Source organism: Chiloscyllium plagiosum, unplaced genomic scaffold, assembly GCF_037043375.1.
Source record: "Chiloscyllium plagiosum isolate Xiang-an unplaced genomic scaffold, Cpla_swu_hap1 HiC_scaffold_7, whole genome shotgun sequence".
Taxonomy (NCBI): domain Eukaryota; kingdom Metazoa; phylum Chordata; class Chondrichthyes; order Orectolobiformes; family Hemiscylliidae; genus Chiloscyllium; species Chiloscyllium plagiosum.
This window is the reverse complement of record NW_028270145.1, coordinates 66,496,957-66,513,581: the sequence shown is the minus strand read 5'-3', so window position 1 is coordinate 66,513,581 and position 16,625 is coordinate 66,496,957. Positions and strand designations below refer to the sequence as shown.

General features: G+C 40.2%; 1 protein-coding gene across 3 annotated transcripts in view; it reads right to left on the bottom strand.

Annotated features, from left to right (window-relative positions):
* Positions 1-16,625, bottom strand: part of LOC122551630 (sodium-driven chloride bicarbonate exchanger-like) — a 285,117-nt gene that overhangs the window by 121,470 nt on the left and 147,022 nt on the right. The gene's annotated exons all lie outside the window — the stretch shown is intronic.

Genomic DNA, 16,625 nt, shown 5'->3' with positions numbered 1-16,625 from the left:
TGCTTGCTGTTCACCTCACTGAAAGCTACTAACAAATATTGTCAGGAGAGGATTCTTCAAATCCAGCATCTTTTCTGGTGATGTGACCTCTACAGAGGATTTGTGGTATTTGTGAACAGAGAGGCACAGAACTCTTGAAAAGGGCACAGTGCCAGGCAGTTCTGAGAGAGGATCCCTCAACCTGAAACGTTAACTCTGATTTCTCTCCACAGATGCTGCCAGACCAGCTGAGCTTTTCCAGCAATTTCTATTTTTGGCACCAAAAAAAAAGGAAGCTTGATTATGGAAAATCTCTGCTGACAACTTTGGGAAAATTTTGTAGGAAGCTACAAAGTGACAGAATCTTGACAAGGTTAGACTGTTTATGGAGGCACAGGCAGAGCTTTTGTTGGGAAATCCAGAAGCATGCTTTATTTTTGGTGAACAGGCCTGGAAACCAGCCAGAATAACTGGTATGACTTCCTTTGGCTTACCAGAGAGTTACCAAAGTGATGAGCTTGGGTGACCAAAAAGCTTTACTCCCTCCAGCCATTGAATTTCCTCAGTCTTGGAAATCCCAACCACGCCAGGGCAAATCCACAAAGCAAGTTAGGGTAGAGGTTGCCAGCCCTATTAAAATATTTAAATTATCAATTCATTTCCTGAGAAAGGGTAGATCATCTCTCTGTCTTTCTTCCACTTCAATTAAATCCACAAGAGCCAAAAAGAAAGTAAAGGAGGGTGATGAGGAGGTAGCTTGCCATGTCATCACAGGGTGAATATTGTAGATAATAGCAGCCTACTGCCTTGTGCCTTTTTCTCAACCCAGTGCTCACCATCATCCAGCTATCTCGCATGATGGGCACTGCCGATGGTCTAACCATGGACCACTTGCTGCTCAACCCACACCTGATCAGTCACAGGAACCTTCCCTTCTGAGTTTTTACCTCAACGCTCAAGAACAAACAACCCACGTGGCAACAGGAAGAAGCAACAGCAGAGCAGTGATGAGAAAACCTATCAATTTATGTGATATTTGCAGCAGATGCTGTCATTGATTTACCCTTGAGGCTCGTAATAAAGTTGGAATCAGCATGAGGTGATTCACCAGACACAAGTGGACTGCAAGCAGCCAGAAATAAAGAATGATTCATTCACCAGCTCATCAAAGTGCAAGGTGAAAGACAAGTACTGCTGCAGAGAACTCAGCTGAGAACTCAATGTGGCAGCAGGCGAGCACTGAATAGTCTGGCACACCAATTTCTCCATTGGCTGGCCTACCAGACAGTTTCCTGTCAAAGTCAAGGTAAATAGGATAGGCAGCTTCCAATATGGCAAAACATAAGGCATGAAGCTTTCCCTCTCCACAGCCTCCACTCCAGCTCCCTGCCTTCTTCCAGACTCTAAAGGCACTATAACAGCTGCCATTATATGAACATGTCACCTACTTATCTGACCACCCTGTGAAAATGTGGTCACATTCTTTACTATATATACAAAATCTTCAGCAAAAGCTTTCCTGAATACTTTGACTTTCCAAAATAAAAGAATCTGAAAATTTCATTTACCTATAATTTGTGTGCCTGACCCTGCAAAATGCTATCTGTTACAAATTAGAAATAGGGTTATAGTGCCTTAGAGTCTGTAAGAAGGCAGGGAGCTGGAGTGGAGGCTGTGGAGAGGGAAAGCTTCATGCCTTATGTTTTTCCATATTGGAACACTGTGGTGAGTAACTCATCTCTTGACTCCCCAAAGCCTGTTCACAAGGCGCAAGCCAGTCACATGATGGAATACTCTCCAATTGCCTGGATGGGTGCAGCTTCAACAATGCTCAAGAAGCTCGACACCATCCAGGACAAAGCAGCCTGCTTGATTGGCACCACATCCATAATAACCACACTCTCCACCTCTGATATTCAGTAGCAGCCGGGTTTACTATCAACAATATGCACTGCAGCAATTCACCAAAGATCCTTAGACAGCAACTGCCAAACCTACAACCACTTCCATCTAGAAGATCAACGGCAACAGATACATGGGAATACCACCACCTAAAAGCTCCCCTCCAAGCCACTCAACATGCTGACTTGGAAATATATCGCTCTTCCTTTACTGTCAATGGGTCAAAACCCAGGAATTCTCTCTCTAAGGACATTGTGCATCTACCTACAGCATTTGAACTGCAGTAGTTCAAGAAGACAACTCACCACCACCTTCTCAATGGCAACTAAGGATGAACAATAAATGCTGGCCAGCCAGCAATGCCATGTCCCGCTGATGAATAAAAAAAATTCTAATTTGTAGGCACTGGTAACAAGTGAATTAAATCTCTGTGCAACACTGAATTAATGCATCGACCCCTATTTTCAAATAAACAGAATTGAAAATGTACATTTCAATGTCTTAACAACTGTTCTGGCATATTTTATGTCTCAGATACATACTTATATCCAATTTACACACTTTTTGTTATTTTAATATTATTTAGGTATTTTAATATTATTCTAGAAATGCTTTAGTCACAAACATGCTGGACCGGTGAGTTTTCAGTTTATATAGGAAGTTAACTGGGCAATGGCTTATTAAGACTGTTTATTTAAGCTGAAATTACTTCACGTTTCCTTTCCATGGCAACTATGCTAGAGAGATCGTTATTCTTAGATTGGATCACTTACTTTATTCAAACAGCCACGATCATATCAAATTATGAAAAGACAACAATGTGACATGGCTGTGTTAAACCTTTCCTTTACCCTCACTTAATAAGGATGCTCGCTGAAGTCCAGGTTCATTAGTGTGCGGGAATAAATTAAATGTTGCTGTGGTGAGACAACACAGTGGTTTAACAGCCTGAAAGGAAATAAGAGTAGCTGCACTGAAAAGTCATTATGAATAGCTTGTTAGCATATCTTGCAAACAGTCTCGGATATTAATAATTAAAAGTGGAATGAATGAAACCATTGAGAGTTTGTTTGGTGCCAGAGATGCTATTGGGAAGATAGATCACCTTTGAAAGGAACAGCTTGAGTTGTGATAAGGAAAAGACAAGGTAAGAGTGATTAAAATGGCCAATATGTACGGGCAAAGGTTCACAAGGTAATGTCAGACAAATTACATTAAAGGCAGAGTTTTCAAACCAAAGTTTAGACAATGACCTCAATACTTGTTAGTAAAGTAAATTTTAATAATTTTAATCAGATATCCCCACCTGAAAAAAGTATAAATTAAGTGATCTTGGGAAAGTTCAGCTAGTTGAGCATGGAAAAGAACATATAAGGAAGATTTCGGTCAAACACTCCTGACGTTCAATAAGTGGAGAGGACTTGAGCATTGGAAACAGAACTGAAAGAAGAATGAAAACATTATTGAGCATGGTGGTTGTCAAAACCGATCTGGACCATTACTCACACTTATTACCACCATATGTTTTTGATGTATAACTGGCCAAGTTACATCCTGTCTGAAATGCTTAGTTAAGGCCAATACTCCACTATGTTGGCTCTATTGAAATTTTTATTGACTGACTGGTTTGATAAATTTTAGAGTAATAAATTTCAAGTTCATCTCAAAGTTTCATTGAAAATACCTTTCAAATATTTATTAATAATTGATGTTGCAAGGCCTATCTTTCTTCTTCATGCTACTTCTTTTCATTTCTGAACAATACGGTCATTGGCAAGACCTGTATTGTTCAATATTAATATCTTAGTATCACATCAGCTAGTTGGGCTATATGACACCAGGAGAAGTATAGTTTGTATGTGCAGGTACATGGAGAGACACAGCTGAGTGCACCAATATCAGTAATGGAATCCATATCGGTCACAAGTAGCTACTGTTGGTTCTGAGAAAGCAAGTCAGCCAAGAGCAGCATACATATGTCACTTCATGCCTTATCAAAAGGATGCTCAGGTACTTGATCTTTTCACAAAAATCCAAGATTCTTCTTATAGAATTCCACACAAGTTTGGATTTCTAATGACTACAAAATTGAATCCAAAACCCCATAGTTTTGCTAAGGCATTTCATAAGGTTCCACAGGAAGGCCATTGCACAAAATAGGGAGTTTCGGGATTGACGGTGATTAAGCTGCTCGGATCAGACATTGGCTAGCTGAAAGAAGACAGAGGGTGATGGTTGATGGGAAATGTTCAGAAATGAAAAGAAGCAGCATGAAGAAGAAAGATAGGCCTTGCAGCATCAATTATTAATAAATATTTGAAAGGTATTTTGAACGAAACTTTGAGATGAACTTGAAATTTTGGAGCCCAGTTACCGGTGGTGTGTTGCAAGGATCCGTTTTGGGTCCACTGCTGTTTGTCATTTTTATAAATGACCTGGATGAGGGCGTAGAAAGATGGGTTAGTAAATTTGCAGATGACACTAAGACAGGCAGAGTTGTGAATAGTGCCGAAGGATGTTATGGGTTACAGAGAGACATAGATAAAATGCAGAGTTGGGCTGAGAAGTGGCAAATAGAATTTAATGCAGAAAAGTGTGAGGTAGTTCACTTCAGAAGAAGTAACAGGAATGCAGAGTACTGGGCTAATGGTAAAATTGTTGGTAGTGTAGATGAACAAAGAGAGATCTCAGTGTGCAGGTGCATAAATCCCAGAAAGTTGCCATCCAGGTTGATAGGATTGTTCAGAAGGCATATGGTGTGTTGGCATTTATTGGTAGGGGGATTGAGTTTCGGAGCTACGAGATGATGCTTCAGCTGTACAAGACACTGGTAAGGCTGCACTTGGAGTATTGCATACAGTTCTGGTCAACATAGGAAGGATGTAGAATCTTTGGAAAGAGTTCAGAGGCAATTTACTAGAATGTTGCCTGATATGGAAGGAAGGTCTTACGAGAAAAGGCTGCAGGAACTAAGGCTGTTTTCATTGGAGAGAAGAAGGCTGAGAGGTGACTTAATCAAGACATGTAAGATAATCAGAAGGTTAAATAGGGTGGACAGTGAGAGCCTTCGTCCTCGGATGGTGAAGGCTAACATGAGGGGACATAGCTTTAAATTGAGGGGTAATAGGTTTAGGACAGATATCAGGGGTAGTTTCTTTACTCAGAGAGTAAAGTAGGGGCGAGAAACAGCCTGCTTGCAACAGTAGTAGACTTGCCAATGTTAAGGGCATTCAAATAGGCATTGGACATACATATGGATAATAATGGAACGGTGCAGATTAGATAAGCATCAGATTAGTTTCACAAGTCAGCACAACATTGAGGGCCGAAGGGCCTGTAACGTGCTGTATCATTCTATGTTCTATTAGCATTTGGGCAAGAAAAAGTATAATTAACAAGCAATCTGGGACTAGGACTAAACCATTTAATCCCTTGAATCAGTGAGATCCTAGCATATCTGTGACCAAATTTCATAGAAAGCCTTTACCTGTATGCCATGGCACCTTTCGATTTAAAAAAATTGTCAACCTATATTAAAATTTACAATTAATTTAGCTTCAATTGCCATTTGAAAAAGGGAGTTTCATTTTTTTTTAACCACCACGTGTGTCAAAGTTTTACCTAAATTAGTTATTTGAACACCTGGTACTAAATACGTCTACTACTGCTATTTAATTATTTCTATTTATCCATTCACATCTGTCTCTGAATCACTGTCTTTAACATTTATAATAATCCACATCCTTTTTACCTTTCATCTGTCTCTGCTCTTCCATCATGGAGAAAATCTGATCTGATATCAATCCTTTCTGTCTTACAGGCTCCACAATTCCTGTCGTGACTTTGCAAAATTCAGGAGGCCAAGTTTTATGACTTGCCAGAGCTCTTCTGGTGTTCTGTCATCAAATGCTATCTATAAATAATCTTTTTTTTATTCTTAAGCTCATGTAAATTCAGTCACAGCATTAAAACCTGTTTTGTCCTCTTTCCTACTCTAGCCTTCAGAACTGTCACCAGTAAATGATGATCTACATTCCGCTCCATGAACATACAACAGATGAATAGAAATTAGGGGTAAGCCACTCAATCTTTTGGGCCTGCTCCACCATTCAATAAGATCATGAATGATCTGCTTCTCACCTGAACTCTATATTGCTGCATATCCCAGATAATATTTCATCCCTTTGGTAATCAAGAATCTACCTACCTCTGCCTTAAAAATATTCAAAAGCACTGTTTCCCTAACATTTGTGGAAGACAGTTCCAAAGCCTCAGAAGAAAAGTTACTCCTCAACTCAGTATTAAAGCCTTTAGTTTGAAACAGTGAGCCTGGTTCTCAATTTTCCCTCAAGAGAAAATGTCCTCTCTACATGCACCATGTCAAGATTCCTCAGAATATTATATGTTTCAATCAAGTTGCCTCTGATCTTCTAAACTCCTGCCTAGACTGGTTTATCGAAGCTCTGCTCATAAGACAACCCACTCATTCCAGGTATAGTACTTCCTTAAATAAGAAGACCAATACTGTACATGGCACTCCAGATGTGGCTTCACTGAACAAGTACCTCCATGCTTTTGTATTCAATTCCCCATGCAATAAATTATAACATTTTATGATATTTCTGCAGACCTCACTTTTGTGTTTCGGGTATTAAGACATCCAGATCTCTTTGCATCTCAGATCTTTGGAATCGCTCACCATCTACACAATATGCTTATTTACTTTTCTTGCCAAATCCAACAATTCTACATTTTCCCACATTATACTCCATTTACAAGCTCTTTGCCCAATGATTTAAACTATTTATATCCTTTTGTAGCATCCTTATGCTCTCCTCACAATTTATTCCCTGCCTACCTTGGTGCCGTCGGTAATTTTAGCAACTAAAGTTTCAGTCTCTTCTTTCAAGTCATTCAAACTAACTGTAAAAGGTTGAGGTCCCAACATTGAAACCTCTAATATCAAAAAAGCTTTTGGGGATGAGAATGTGAACAGAGGAGGGGAATGTTTTGAAAAAGTGAATGTTCATCATGCAGCACCTGGACAAAGTACACAATGAACACAAAAGGTGGCATGGTTAGACATATTAAAATATGCACTGGCCCATCTTTGGGGAAGCAGTGAGGGCATTGTAGAATATAACAGATAGATCAATGTAGCACTCAAAATAGATGGGGAGGGTATAAATTCAAGCTGGAAAGCTTCCAAATTGTCCATGAAAAGTCAATCACAGGGTAGACCAGTCAAGGAAAGAAACATGGGTGAACCTGTGAGGAGATGCTCCTGCAATCACAGACTACATTTCTCCAACGTAGGTTGATCTAGCATGCCCAATCACAAGTTCTCTCTCTCCTACGCTTGCTGCTTCTCAAGGGTCAGAATCTGTGGTTGGGAAGGCAGCAGTGATGGGGGGGAGGGGGCAGAGTTGGAATGTCAGATAGGGCAAGCTGGAGGACTTACTTTGATGGTCCCTTCAAGTATGTTGCATAAGGAGCTCAAACTGAAAGCTAACCAAAGTCATTCATCACCTTGGAAGACCTAACTGAACAAAATTTTAATAGTGTCAAGCAGTTCAAGAAAAGCAAGCTTTTCCAGTACTAAGTGAACTTCTGATTGTTGGTGGTATTTTTGCAAAAGGTCAACTGGCTGCTCGAAAACAAAGCAGATATTGTGTGTGCTGGGGGAGAGGGTCTGATTACAATGGACATGTGGCTGCATGAAGCTTAAAGAATAATATTCATTTGATATTTCACCTGAGAAATTGCTAGGAATTCTCTCAAATCTCTGTTAGATTTTCACTTGGAAATTCCTGAGCTAATTCTTCAATAATTAAATGTGAATCATTAAATATCAAGCTGTGTTAGTTCAGGTTCTTTCTTAGTCTCATTTTGAACAAGTGGGAGAGATTTTTTAAAAATCATAAATTAACAAAAACATGTTATTTATACATTCCAAGTATACAATTGTTGATATTTGTTCTATTCCACACTGTTGGGATTCGATAAAAAAATCCTCAAATAAATTATTCTAAATTCAGAAGGTAATGTGACTATGTGACTGCTTCATCTAATAAAGAGTTGGCTAGAATGAAAAAGAAAATAGCTCTGGAAATGAAAAGGTAGCCCTCAAGAATGTCTCATAGATAGTGCTAAAATGAAAAAAAATTTGAACTCTGGTCTATAATGTAGCTATTCCTGAAAAAGCGGATGGATGAAAACCAAGACATCTGATCATTGTACAAATAAGATGTTTATAAAGTGATTATATTTTAGGACCGCCTTTATAATTTAGAGTAAAATCAAAAAATGAAGGGGGTTATGTGACCTATTTTGCATTCTGCCCAACAAAAAAACTTGGGTGCATGCTTCTTAAAAGCAAACGTCGGTTCCACATTGTTTTATTGGGGTGGGAACAAGATGCTAACACCTGTAGATGATAACAATAGCATCCGTTTTGACAGATGCAGACATTGTTAGTCCCCAAGTCTCAATAGGATTGCCAGATTTAATAAATGGCTGCATTTTAAACTGTCCAGTTAATTCTAAGGTAAAATAGATTTGGGGGGGCTGAGGGACTAGAGGATAAAAGGCAGATGTTATTCATGGTGCCATAGAGATGACTTTTGAAAAGGAAAGTTTCTATAACAAGCCACTGTAGCTGCAGATTTACCTAAAATATCAATAAACTACATTGGCTTGGTCAGACTACAAGAATCTGAAAGTGAGACAGCATAAAGAGATAAAGCTATCAAGCACCTATAGTGTACTATGCAGAACGATAATGGGAATTTTCTTTTAAATTTAATGAGGATTTGAACAAGAAGATTCATCTGGCTTTGACTTGAAAAAGAATTTCCAGGTTGACCCTCACTGTGAAAGTCAGTTCTGGGTTTAAGCTGACCTAGCTACTAAAGTAAAGGAAGCAAACCCTTGTAATTGAAAACTCACTTTGTACTAGTTCCAGGAGACTGAAGTGCCCACAAAAGGAATATAGCGAAATAACATCTTAGAAGATAATTTTAAGTTATTGTAGAAGTTAATAGAAAACAATTCTGTAGATATGGGCATAAATGTATGACTGAGCTTATGCTTAGCCAATGTTGCTTTTGTTTATTTATTAAAAATGTTTTAAAGCTAACAATCATGCCATGTGATCCTTCCAGTCAGGCACTGGATGTTCAAAGTTGGTGATCAGATGCCATCTTGAACTGCTGCTGTCCATGTGCTGTAGGGAGTTTCCAGATGTTGACTCAGTGACAATGGCAGTATGGCATTATATTTCTGAGTCAAATTGGTAAGTGGCTTGGATGATATAATGGAGCTCCCATGCACCTGCTGATATTATCCTTCTAGACGGTTGTATGTTTGAAAGGTGCTATCTGAGAACCCATCAAGAGAGTACGTTGCAAATGGTACACAACAATGCTACTGAGTGTCACTGGTGAAGAGAGTGATTGTTCATGGAAATAGTGCCAATCAAGCTGATTGCTTTGTCCTGATCATATCATGCTCCTTGAGTGTTGTTGGACATGTATTTATTGACATAGTGAGGAGTATTCCATCATTCTCCTGACTTGTGCCTTGTGGATGGTCAATAGATTTTTGGGGGTGGAGGGGATTGGCGGGGGCAGGGGGTGCAGTTATCAAGCAATGATGTACTGTCTGCAGGACTACTAACCTCTGACCTGTTCTTGTAGCCACGATATTTATATGGTTAGTGCGTTCAGTTTCTGGTTGACTGAACTGTTCATTGTGGGTTATTTACTGATGGTAGTACTATTTATTATCAAGAGGCAATTGTCAGTTTCTCTTTGTTGGAGAACAAGTGTGGCAAAAATCTTACTTATCACTTGTCAGCTTAAATCAGATATTGCCAATGTCTTGCTGCATTTGCACATGGACTGCGTCAGTATCCAAGGAGTCGCAGATACTGATAAAGGTTGTGCAAACATTCGCCAAAGATTTTACACAGAAGGTGGTTTGTATGTGGAATGAAATTCCTGAGGGAGTGGTGGATGTGGTACAATTACAATGTTTAAAAGACATTTGGATTGGTACATGAATAGGAAATATTTGGAGCGATATGGATCAGGAGCAGGCAGGTGGGACTCATTTAGTTTGGGGATTATGTTCAGCATGAACTGTTTGGACTGAAGTGTCTGTTTCCATGTTGTATGACTGTATGATTCTATGACTTCTGATCTTGTGCTGGAGGAAAGATCATTAATGAAGCAGCCGAAGATTATTGGGTAACTACCTTGAAGAACTCCTGCAGAAATGTACGAGAGCTGAGATGACTGACCTCCATGAATCACAACCATCTTCGTCTATGCTAGGTATGACTGCAAGAATCAGAAACCTTTCCCCCAATTCCCATATACTCCAGTTTAACTCTGTGTTATTGAAACCACACTCAGTCAAGGGTAGTCAATCTCACCTCATGTCGGAATTCAGCTTTTGGCCAAATTTGAACCAAGGCTATAATAACATCAGCAGCTGTGTTTCCCTGACAGAATCCAAACTAAGCATCAATGAGAAGGTTATTTTGAAGTAGGTGTAATTTGACAGCAATGTCGATGATACCTTTCATTACTTTCTTAATGACTGATTGTAGACTGATAGATGGTATTTGGCCAGGTAGGACTTGTTCTGCTTTTTATGTGCAGGAAAAGCCTTGGTACTTTTCTACATTGTCAGGTAGATGCCAACGTTGTAGCTATTTTGGAACTCATTGGTGAGGAGCACATGTCTTCAGTATTGTTGTCTATCCATAATAATACACTACAATAATTTTCAAACAACAAATGTTAGGCTAACTGTGTGTTTTTTTAAACTCTGTGGATTTCCTCTCTGGTCTTTCTTCAATTTTGGAGTGATATGTGCAGTTTGGAGATTAGATTCCCTACAGTATGGAAACAGGCCCTTCGGCCCAACAAGTCCATACCGAACCCTCCAAAGAGTAACCCACCCACACCCATTCCCCTACCCTTTATTTCCCCCTGACTAATGCACCTAACCCTATGGGCAATTTAACATGGCCAATTCACCTGACCTGCACATCTTTGGACTGTGGGAGGAAACTGAAGCACCTGAGGAAACCCACGTAGACACAGGGAGAATGTGCAAACTCCACACAGTTACCTGAAGCAGGAATTGAACCCAGGTCCCTGGCACTGTAAGGCAGCAGTGCTAACCACTGAGCCACCGTGTGCAGTTTTCTAACCTAAAGAAACAGAATCCAAATTGAGAGAACTTTCATAGACTATTACAAATGTACCATTTATAAAATTCTTGGCTACTTTCTTCAAAACTCACAAATGGAAGCCATCTAGTTCCCTGAATTTCTCATTCTTTGCTGTTGGTTATCTCCTTGATTACTGTCACTTTTCTTAGGTTAATTTGAATGAGTTGCTATCCCTGATATTATATTAGTTTACTTGGAAATTCTGACATAATCTCTTCCTCTACTGTACACAAAGCAATCACTCAACATGTCTGGCATTTCTTTATTTTTGTTAACAATACTAATGGTATCTGTTTTCAATGCACTTTTTCCTAATGCAGTTACAAAAAAAGTTCTGTATTGATTTTGAGATCCTTTGCAAGTTTCTTTGCATATTTCCTTTGTATAGCTGTTTTGAGGATTTTACAGTTCTTTGAATCTTTCACAGTCTTCATATTTTCTCTTCTACTTTATTTTTTCACTTACATAATTTTTCTCCCAGTTTTTTCTGACAAGTACAATTTTCATCACTTGGGGGATAAACCAATTTTGTATCAATTAAATTATTTTTTGTTCTCTTCTGTCATTTTACAAATATAGGGTGAAATGATTCTGTCTCATTTTATTGAAGGGAGCCTCTCTTAAATTTAGAATCTTGTGGAATATTATCGCCTCTCCTGAGTCTAATTTAATTGTGGAGGGCACTTAATCAGGCAGGAGTGTGGTATATGGGCCACCCTGCGACCATCCCAATTAAATCTGTGATTGAAAAGCCCACGACTGACCATTATGCCCATTATGCCAGCAAGACACCTGTAAGATGGCATTTGATGCTAGTCTGCTTATTGCCTGAATGGCACAAACTACAGGTAGCCTTTAGAAAAAGAGGCATCATAGAGGTCTCACACCTGTCCAGCCACCAGCCAAGACACCTGGCACCTTTATAGCATTCTACCCACAGAAGTCATTTCACGTTTCTCACTTTCAAACACAACACTGAACTCAATTATTTTGGTGGCAAAGTAGTTAGCACTACTGCCTCACAGCACCAGTATCCTGGCTCAATTCCAGCCTCGGGCCCCTGTGTGGAATTCTCACCATGTCTGTGTGACTTTGGTCTGCTTTCCTCCCACAATCCAAAGATGTGCAGGTAAGGTGAATATGCAAGTTAGATGGGTTTAGATGTGATAAAGGGCTATAGGGATGTAGTGGGGTGCAATGCTATTCACAGTATCAATATAAACATGATGGGCCAAATGGGCTCTTTCTACACTGTAGGGATTGTATGTTATCAATTAGATAACAGTTCATACTGAACTAGGCTACTAAATAAATGTGGTATATAACCCATTAAATCTAATGTTGCCTCCCCTGTTGGTCCTATTGTTGCAGAAAACTATCCTAGACACACTAGAAAAAACGTATTATCTTTCTGCCATATGCTAGTCTGCTTATACAAATCTCAATGAATGGTGAAGCCTCCAACTCTGCTTTTATTAAATGCCTGCATGATCTCTGTATTGATTCTCCTGTCTGGGGTGAGGTTGTGGGAGGACATGGTGTGGTGAAAATAACTCCCAATAAAGTCTTAACACTTTTCTCTGTTTCTGAATTGTATGTATAAAGAGTCCACCTCCACTTGATTCCTCTTTTATTTTAATTCATTCACATGTGCATTGCTGGTTAGTTTTATTTCCCATCTTAATTGCCTTGAGAAGGTAATGGGGAGGTGCCTTCCTGAACTACTGTAGTCATTGGATTGTAGAAAGTTCCAGGATTTTGAACAAGTGACAGTTTAGGGACAGTGATGTAGCTCCAAGTCTGAATGGTCAGTGGCTTGGTGGAGAACTTGTAGGTAGTAGTTTTCACAGCTATCTACAACCTGGCCCTTCTTGGTGATAAAGGTTGCTGGCTTGAAGAGCGTGGCCAAAGAAGCCTTGGTGAGCTACTGCAGTACGTCTGATAGATGGAATGCATTGTTTCCAATGTGTGTCAGAGATGATGGGAAGGAGTGTTGATGGTGGTGGTTGGGGTACCAATCAAGCAGGCTGCTTCATCCTGGATGGTATCAAGATTACTGAGTATGCAAGGTTTGTGAAGGTTTGTAGCTCAGGTTGAGGTTTAGGGTGTAGGTTTGCTCGCTGAGCTGTAGGTTTGATATCCAGACGTTTCATTACCTGGCTAGGTAACATCATTAGTGGTGACCTCCAAGTGAAGCGAAGCTGTTATCTCCTGCTTTCTATTTATATCTTTCTCCTGGATGGAGTTCCTGGGGTTTGTGGTGATGTCATTTCCTATTTGTTTTTTGAGTGGTTGATAGATGGCATCTAGATCTATGTGTTTGTTTATGGTGTTGTGGTTACTCGCAGACACCAACACCTACCAACAGGTGGCGCTAGACACGACCCCACAACTTGGAAACAAAATTACATGTCTCCTAAGAAAATTACACAATTCCGGACAATTAAACAAGACAGAATTCCAGAAAATGAAATCCGACAGGACCAACACCCCACGATTCTACGGACTACCAAAAATCCATAAACCAGGAGCCCACCTCAGACCCGTAGTCTCACTACCCGGAACACCAACTTACAGACTGGCCAAAGAACTACATGCAAGACTGAAATACCTAGTAGAAGAGTCACACCACTCCACCCAGGAATTCCTAAAAATCATCAAAAACACCAAAATAGAGGAAGAGAAACAATGATCTCATTCGACATAACAGCACTGTTCACCTCCACCAACATCAACCTGGCAAAGGAGACACTTACCACACTTTTAGAAGAGACCATCACACACACACCAACCACCAACAATCACATTACCAACGAAAACATCATGAAGCTTGTGGACCTGTGCCTCACCACCCACTTTACTTTCAACAACATAGTCTACAAACAAACCAACGGCACACCCATGGGATCTCCGCTATCAGGATTCATAGCAGAAGCAGTAATGCAAAGACTAGAACAAACAGCCCTACCAACCATCAAACCAAAAATCTGGGTCCACTATGTAGATGACACCTTTGTCATCACAAAACAAAACAAGATAGAAGAGACATTTAACATCATCAACAACACCCTCACAGGCATAAAGTTCACCAAGGAGGAAGAAACCGACAACAAACGCGCATTCCTGGACGTCACAGTCGAAAGAAAGGACAACGGAGAACTACAAACCTGCGTATACAGAAAACCGACAAACACTGACCAAATACTTAACTACACCAGCAACCATCCCAACACACACAAACAAAGCTGTATCAGAACACTATTCCAACGAACCACCACACACTGCAGCACATACGAACTTCGGAAAACAGAGGAGAACCACCTATACAACGTATTCAAGAAGAACGGATACTCAAAAGATACAGTGCGCAGATGCCTCAATAACAAACCACGACAAGCAGACCAAACACAGCCAGAAACCATAACCACCTTACCATATATCAAAGAAGTTTCAGAAATGGCAGCCAGACTACTAAGACCCCTCGGAATCCTAGTAGCACACAAACCCACCAACACTCTCAAACAAAAACTAACAAACTTAAAAGACCCAGTACAATCCATGGACAAAACCAACGTCATCTACAAAATTCCATGCAAGGACTGCCATAAACACTACTTATGACAAACAGGAAGAAAGTTAGCCACCAGGATACACGAGCACCAGCTAGCCACAAAAAGACATGACCCTCTCTCCCTCGAAGCCCTACAAACAGATGAAAAAAACCACCATTTCGACTGGGACAACACATCTATCCTGGGACAGGCTAAGCAAAGACATGCCAGAGAATTCCTAGAGGCCTGGCACTCCAACCACAATGCCATAAACAAACACATAGATCTAGATGCCATCTATCAACCCCTCAAAAAACGAACAGGAAATGACATCACCACAAATCCCGGGGACCCCATCCAGGAGAAAGATATAAATAGAAAGCAGGAGACAACAGCTTCGCTTCACTTGGAGGTCGCCATTGATGATGTTACCTAGCCAGGTAATGAAACGTCTGGATATCAAACCTTGCTCAGCGAGCAAACCTACACCCTATTACTGAGTGTTGTTGGAGCTACACTCATCCAGGTAAGTGGAAGGTGTGACGAGGCAAATTACTTGCAACAGAATTCCTAGCCTCTGACCTGCTCTTGCAGCCACAGTATTTGTGTGGTTAGTCCAGTTTAGTTTCTGGTCAATGGTAATCCCCAGAACCTTGATAGTGGGGGGTTCAGTGATGTTAATGCCATTGAATGTTCTACATAGGCATAGAAAGTTTGACATTTGCACAGAAAATTCCTTCTGTTCAAATGAAGTTGGTCATTTAGTATGAAGATGAGGAAACTAGTGTGATTAGATTAAATTAAATTACATTTCAGTGTGGAAACAGGCCCTTCGGCCCAACAAGTCCACACCGACCCATCGAAGCGCAACCCACCCATACCCCTACATTTATCCTTTACCTAACACTACGGGCAATTTAGCATGGCCAATTCACCTGACCTGCACATCTTTGGACTGTGGGAGGAAACCGAAGCACCCGGAGAAAGCCCACGCAGACACGGGGAGAACGTGCAAACTCCACACAGTCAGTTGCCTGAGGCAGGAATTGAACCCGGGTGTCTGGCGCTGTGAGGCAGCAGTGCTAACCACTGTGCCAATGTGCCGCCCACGGTGTTGTGAACACAAATGTGTTGTGAACATTTGGATTCTCTGCCTGTTTTTAATGTTTCTGCAACTATTCATTTAAGGAAAAGAAATTCTCCCCTTTAAACTGCTTTCAACTCCACCTTTCAATCCTTGAACAACATAAATTTTGTCTTCTATTTGTCATGAAGACCCTCTCCACTAAACCAACTCTTCCACCTTTTACAGATTTTCATGGCCTTAATTTCACAGTTCATAAAACATTGTATGCGAAAGTTCATCTGGCAGTATGAATGTTTCTGAAATAGCTCAATTAAGTCTCTTATCTTGCAAGATGCAGTGCAATACATCAGCAAGGTTCTTCCAACAGAACCTTCCAAACCAGTGACCTCTGACACCTAGGACAAAAGCAGCAGATACAAGGGAAAACTACACTTGCAAATTCCTCTCCAAGCCACATACAATCCTGACTTGGAAATTTATCACCAGTCCTTCACTGTAACTGGGTCAAAATCCTGGAGCTCCTTCCTTAACAAGACTCTGGGTGTCTCTATGCTCTCAAGTTCAAGAAAGACAATTCACCACTACCTTTTGCTAGGCAATTAGAACTAGGCAATAAGTGCTGCTGAACCAGCAACATCCTCATCTCATAAATACTTCTTTTAAAAAAAAATGCAAGAGCACTATTTCTATCTTAATTGCAAGAAACTACATAAAAATGGAGAATGATAAATATTTGACAGAATTTAAAACTACAATTTACTAACAACAAATGCAATATTTTCCTCACTATGGACTCATGTGCAGGTAGTAAAAAGATCCTTCAGTTATTCAGCAGAATTCACAAGTGGCTCAATTCCAACCG